This window comes from Orycteropus afer, unplaced genomic scaffold, assembly GCF_000298275.1.
Source record: "Orycteropus afer afer isolate SDZICR_OR568_19922 unplaced genomic scaffold, OryAfe1.0 scaffold00105, whole genome shotgun sequence".
NCBI lineage: Eukaryota > Metazoa > Chordata > Mammalia > Tubulidentata > Orycteropodidae > Orycteropus > Orycteropus afer.
Genome location: NW_006921692.1, coordinates 5,556,849 through 5,564,152, shown reverse-complemented (window position 1 = coordinate 5,564,152; position 7,304 = coordinate 5,556,849).

Genomic DNA, 7,304 nt, shown 5'->3' with positions numbered 1-7,304 from the left:
GGAGGAATCAAGTTCTGCAGCAGGAAGGGTACTAGGGTTAATTCAAGGCCCTGGGGCCTGCAGCAGAAGCCAGCCATTATCTCCTCCTCCACAGCTTGGGTTGCTGAGCTCCTCCTCCAAGCAGCTGTTAGTTCTAGGCTCTGGCCTGAGATTCCACACCCTCCGAGACCAACAGTACATTGCTCATTTCTGTGGGGTCCTCCCTGTCTTGTGGGGTGGCAGTAGGCAGTTGGAACTGTAGAAACGGTAGCTGTAGGAACAGTCAGCAACCCCAACTGGGCTCCACTGGTTGCAGATCCTCAGAACTGCCAAGTGTGCTGGTAGTCCAGCCACTGGGCCCTACCTAGGTTTGCTCAAGTACTAGTCCCAATGGCAAGGCCTTGGGGTTCAGAGCACAGTGGTGTGGGGGACACAGCAATTCCTAAGGTCTGGTCTGTGGGCCACCTCTGCATCCTCCTCCTCCTCACATGAAGCTGATTTTGCACTATAACCTGGTCATTGGAATATAACTATGTCAATAAGTTAGGAGTGAGTGTATATAGAAGCCAGTTCAAATTCATCTCTAGAATAAACAGATACTAAGAATGTTTGACTATTTATCTTAGTGGTGGTGGTGGACATGGAAAATCTTTTAAGTACTATGATGAATGTTTAAAAAATGAAGATATTATGCTCATAGTGCATAATATGTTCTATTCAGTTATATTCAGAAATAATAAAAGTTCTGAGAAAAATTCCAAGTCTCTAATCTTTTTTCTTTTAGACAATGATAAAGTGAGAAAAGAAAAATCTTGAGTAATTTTTTTTGAGGGAGGTGTTTGATCAATAATTCTTCCTGAACACTTATATGTTTATATAAATAGTGCAAGTTTTCACTAAGTGAAAAGCAGTCATTTCTGTTGCTTATCTATTTTATTATTATGGATTCTCTAAACATGAGCATGCTTTTGGGAGGAGAGAGAGGAACATGGGAGCTATACGAGAAAACAAATAAAATCTAAAGTATGAACAGAATTCAGGTAAACATTACGCCAGAACACAGGGATTTCTTGTTTGATTTCTCAGTAGTTAGCTAATTGTTTTCTCTAATCCCCAGTTCCTTATATATCCTGGACCCTCTGAACCTCTCAAGACTCCTCAGGTGTTATTGCACAAATTTGGTTCACAGAGGAGGAGCCAGCCAGCTCTCCTCCAACACTGCCTTACTTGCATTTTCTTCAGTCAATAGAAGGACCTTTTGGCAACTTTCCATCTGAGTATTAAGCAAAATTTCTTAGGCTTCCAAAACCACTATCCTGGCCCCCAATCATAGTCAATAAACCAAAACCAAATCTGTTACCATTGAGTCAATACTGACTCATGGCCACATCATGTAGTTCAAAGTATTTCTGAATTCCATGCTGTTTTTAATGGCTGTAATCTTTGCATGGTGCAAATGGGTAAGCCCTCTACCACTAGCTGAAAGGTTGGTGGTTTGAACGCTAAAGGTGCCTCAGAAGGCAGGTCTGTTCATCTGCTTCTGAAAGATCACAGCCTTGAAAACGCTATTCTGCTCTCATGGGGTTGCCATGAGTCAGAATTGAGAGTGAGCAGCAACAACAACAATCTCATGGAAGTAGATCTCCAGACCTTTCCTCTGTGGTACCACTGGGTGAATTCAAGCCTCTAACCTTCTGGTTAGTAGCTGAGAGAAAATAATTTGTGCCACCCAGGGGCCTCAATCATGTTCAATAGATACTATAGAATTCAACAGAATTTTGCTTAGTTCAACTGAGTTATTTCGTTGTTTATTGTCCACAATGTTCCAGGCAATATACGAGGTGCTTCCTACTTTAGAAGTAGAGACAAACTTCTAAGCAAATAATTTTAGACCAATGTTATATGTGTGATTATATAAGTATAGTGAAGAAGTGGAATTTATATGGATGAAGATGTGATTCATTTATTAAAGGAGTAGGCATGAAAGACCTCACAAAAGAGGTGAATATTTTAGTGAGTTTCAAAGAATGAACTAGAATTTTTCAGGCAGTTGAAATAAAGGAGGGATTCCAGAGGGAAAGAATAACATGGACAAAGTCTCAGTGGTATGAAACAATGTGCTATAGTTTGAAGCAGTAGAGTATTAGATAAATGAGAAGAGAACATTTAAAGGGGAGGATGGGGAAGTAGGCAGGGGCAGATAATAAAACCTACTCCAGATTGCCACTACTCATCTGCCAGTCTTTGGTACTGTAGTGGCTTGTGTGATGCTGTGATGCTGAAAAGTATGCCACCAGTATTTCAAATACCAGCAAACCTGCTGTAAAAGACCTTAGTTTTTGAAGATTAAGGTGCACCTGACCCAAGCCATAATATTTTCAATAGCCTCATATGCATGCGAAAGTGGAACAATGAATAAAGAAAAAGGAAGAACTGATGATGTACTTTAATTGTGGTGTTGGCAAAGAATACTGAAAATATCATGGATTATCAGAGCAAACAAAACTTGGAAGATGTACAACTCGAATGTTTGTTAGAAGTGAGAATGACCAGACTTCATATCACCTACTTTGGTCACGTTGTTAGAAGGGACCATTCCCTGGAGAAGGATATCATGCTTGGTAAAGCAGAGTCAGCAAAAGAGGGGAAGACCCTCAAGGAGATGGATTGACACAGTAGTTGCGATGACGGGTTCAAGCATAGCAAAGCTGGTGAAGATAGCTCAGGACTGGTCCGTGTTCTGTTGTGCCAACTTGATGGCAGCTAACAGCAACAACAAGTACCCCAGACTAAGTACTTGGATATTGAAGTTTACTAGAAGCCAGCGGAACATTCCATACAGGTGTGTGCCATGGTAACGGATTTATTTTAGGAATCAATGTAGAAATTGGATTACAGGAGTGGGAGTCTGGTGGCATGAAATGCAGTTAGGTGGCGCCATAATAGTCTAGAAATGATCTATCTGGGGCCTCACTAGCCCAGTGGCCAACATTTTTTTTTTTTTTTAATCCTTTTGTCTTCCTTTTAGACTATGAATTCCTCAATAATAAAAATGTGATCTTCATGTTTGTGTCCCCAGTGCCTTCTATGGTGCCTGCCAGGCAGTAAATTAGTAAAGCAGGAAGAAAAAAGAATTATTTTCTAAAAGTTTTCTCTTAACGTTTCTTTGGACTAGCAGTAGAAAAAATTATTTATAAAGATAAGATGTTTTTTGTGTTAAAGTTGTTGCAATGATTCCACTGTGAATTTCAATCACTATTTTATGTCTATAAAAGTAGGATTTATTATACAGATTTTGTACAAATATCTATTCATATAACATATATAGCATAGGTAACTGCATACACCTACTCCTCACTCATCATCAACTTGTTATCCAACATTTCATTTTTACACAGTCGTAAAAAAATCTACTCATCTACTATTTCACTGCATTAACCTGGGTTTCCTCCCAGAATCGAGTTCCCAGCCTGTAAAGCCACCCCTGTCTGTGAGGTTTTCAGCTGACGCATTCGGCTCTCTAAAAGGCCTCTTATGGGTCCCATTGCCACCTCTGTAGCCACCATTGCAGCTCTTTCTGGGAAAGAAGTGACTGAGGTGGAATTTGAGGGAGTCCTTCCAAGAAGGGCCCACAAGTGGCAGGAGGGGACCAGGAGCAGGTAGGGTGGGGGAAACTGCTGCTGCTGCTTCCCTCTGCTTAAATGCCCTGGAGGGACAACGTTCTGCATCAGGAAAGGTACTGGGAGTAATTTAGGGCCTGGGGGCTGCAGCAGCAGGTGGCTGCCCCCTGTTCCTCCACCACCCAGGCTGGTGTACGCCTCTTCCAAGCAGGTATTAACTTCCAGGCTCTGGCCTCATATTCCAAACCCTGTAAGACTAACAACAGTGCATCGCTTGTTTCTGTGGGGTACTCCCCGGCCTGTGGGGTGACAGCAGGCAGCTGAGGCTGCAGAGGGAGTGGCTGTGGACATGGTCAGCATCCCCCACTGACGGTTTTGACTCTTGCCCTGCCAATTGCCGGATCCTCAGAGCTGCCAAGTGTGCCTACAGGCCCCAGTTCTGCTCCAGTGCCAGCACAACAGCAGTCTTGAAGTCCACAGCACAGCAGTGTGGAGCACACAGCAGTTCTGAGGGTCCTGGCTCGGGGCTCCCCTCTGTGTCCCCCATCTCATATACAGCTGGTTTTATCGATAAGAGAATGGATGTACATGACATTTATAAATATGAAATAATTTACTGTAGGGATGGCCTTCAAAGTAACGATGATCTAGTGTTTACTCTCTGAGCCAAACATCAACTTTGAATTATTTTTCTGATAGTGGCAATGCATGTATCCAAATTAGTGGATATTTTAAATTTCATTCATGTTTTATGTAAAATAGCATGCACAACCAGTGTGTTGAACTAGAACTTGATAAACTCAAGTGCTTCCTGTGAACTAATTCTTTCCCTGTATCCAGTTAAAATCTTAGATGAGTTCTGTAACTTTTCCATGAAATTTTAGAGAATAAAAGAGGTGCTCTAGTCACTTCTAGTCATGGTAACAAACAATCTAATTTCATTAACTGAAATTCCTAGTCCCTACAATAATCAAAACTCCCAATTTCATGTAATATTAAAAACTTTTTCCATTCCCAGTTGATCCTGCTGCAGATGAGAGAATGTCTTGCTGTCCTCTGACCCATAACCAAAAATGAAAAACAACAACAACAACAAAAAACCAAACTCACTGCTATTGAGTTGGATCTGACTCATAGTGACCCCTCCTTGGGTTTCTGAGGCGGTAACACTAAGGAAGTAGATTGCCCAATCTTCCTTCTGAGGACTGGCTGGTGGTTTTGAAATGCCAGCCTTCTGGTTAGCAGTCAAATGCCTTAGGCACTACACCACCAGAGCTCCTCTTGGTTTTTCATCCCATCTTGGTGGTGGGTGGGGGGAGGAGATGCAAGGGGCAAGTATGCTAGTGATTTGTGTTAGCTTGTTGGGTGTGAATGGATGACCTGTGGATACTCTTGTGTGTTCTGCAGAGGTTCCCCAACCAGAACCATTGATTCACCTCTTCTGCCTGAATGTTTTAACTGGCTTTCAGCTCCTGCATCAGACAGCACCCTACCACCTTATTATGCTAAGGTTACCTTGGGGAGCTCTTGTAGCATAGTGGCTAAGACACTTGCCCTTATGCCTAGAAAAAAAATTCCTTTTAAAAGAACCCCCAAGCCAATTTCCACTGCAGGATCCACACTCAGTCTATAGAAGCACAAACCTTTGTTGTCAGTGGAGGTGAAGCTGGATCCCAGTACAGTGTATCTCTTTGCTCTAGCAGCTCTACCTATATGGTCTTTTGCCTTCAGTTTCTCAAGGATGCAGTAAACACTTGTCCTTTCATTTTCCAAAATTCAAAGAATAAACATCAAGCTTTAAGGAAGGATCTCTTGATGTCTCTCATAGGTAAGGGAGATGGACAAGCTAAAGTCTCCAGTAACTATCTTTAGAATTTTTTTTTCCTTTCTGTCTCCAAAACAAAAAAAAACCAAACGCAGTGCCTCTGAGTTGTTTCCGACTCATAGCAACCCCTCCTTGGGTTTCCCAAGCGGTATCTCTATGGAAGTAGATTACCCAATCTTCCTTCTGAGTAGTGGCCAGTGGGTTTGAACTACCAGACAAATGCTTTAGGCACTATGCCACCAGAGTGCCTCAATTTCCACTCTTCTAGATCCTTGAAGTAGATACTGAGTTGTCACACACTTTTAGTTTACCTCCTTTCAAGTCTTATAGAGAAGATCTAGTTTCTCATTTTGGAATGTCAGAGGATTTGCCACCTACTGATTTGTTCTTAACTGTTTTCAGCCTGACCTAAAACTTGGATAGAAAGGATTTCTTTTTAATACCTTGTTACACAGGCAGATGTGTATAAATCTTGACTACAAACCAGAATATAACTAATTGGTTTATGGATTAAATACTTAACCTTTGTCTAAAATGGGCAAACAATATTGAGCATTATTTTAAAATAGTAGAGTCAAGAGAAGTAAATTGATATTTTATTAATTTATTTACTATTTCTTAGATGCTGGTGTTATATTCGGTGCTTGATATGCAAAATTAAACATATAGTTTCTTTCCTCATGGAACAAACCATCCAATGAATTAATCAAATGTTAACAAACATCCAGAAGTAATCACAGCACAATGTAGCACTAAGGTAGAGGATCTATAAAGACTAAAGGGAGCACAGAAGAGTGTATGAGGTTAAGAAGGCTTCATAAAAGACACTTGAATTGTGTCTTGAATGAGGATAAGGTGGCTATCTATCTTCATTCAAAATGGGAAAAAGGAGGAAAGGGCATTTTACATGGTCAATGGCTGTGACAAGGGAAGAAAAGGAGAGTTCAGAAGGTGTGGGTAGGGACAGTGAGGAAGGAGATACAGTTGGTACGTAAAGTTGTTATGGTGGTGAGATAAGTTCTTGGGAGTGGAAAATTCTCTTTTATGCCAAGAAATTTTAACTTCTTTCTGTAGGCAATGAGAAGTTATCATTATTATTTTTTCTTTTCCAAATCTTATTTAAAAATATCGTCCACATTATATATCAATATAAATACCGTTTTCCTTTTTTAAATTTGCTTCTCCCTCCCACTCTTCTTTTTCCTCCTCATCTTCTCTCCCTTCTCAACTCACATCTTTCCTTCCCAAATCATGTTTCTAATTTATATCCTTCATTTGTTTTCTTCTTGATTATACGATCATGTTCAAGTATCCAAAAAACCAAACCAAACTCACTGCCGTTGAGTTGGTCCCAACTCATAGCGACCCCTCTTTGGGTTTCTGAGGCAGTATCTCTATGGAAGTAGATTGTCCAGTCTTCCTTCCAAGTTGTGGCTGGTGGGTTTGAACCACCAGCCTCTGGTTAGCAATCAAATGCCTTAGGCACTATGTCACTAGAGCTCCTATATTCAAGTATATATTTATGTAAAAACTCAACATCTAACATCCACAGATTTTGGGGGGAGCATTGTTTGGTTTACAAAAGAATACATTGCATATTTTTCAGCATCTTGTTTTTCTTACTCAACTATTCTGCAAGGAAGTGTTTCCAAGTCAACTGGAGTTTTTTAAAATATGGGACTGATCCAAATTGTGTATCAGTATATTGTATATTAGAGTGGACAATAAGTTAAAAACAGACTAGAAACTGGAGGAGGGGAATACATTGAGAGATTAATCAGGTCATAAATTATAGAGGCCTGAATTCAATGCAGTCACAGTTTTGGAAAGGGCATATTATTTGCATGTTCAAGGTTCAAATAAAATATGTAGTACCATGT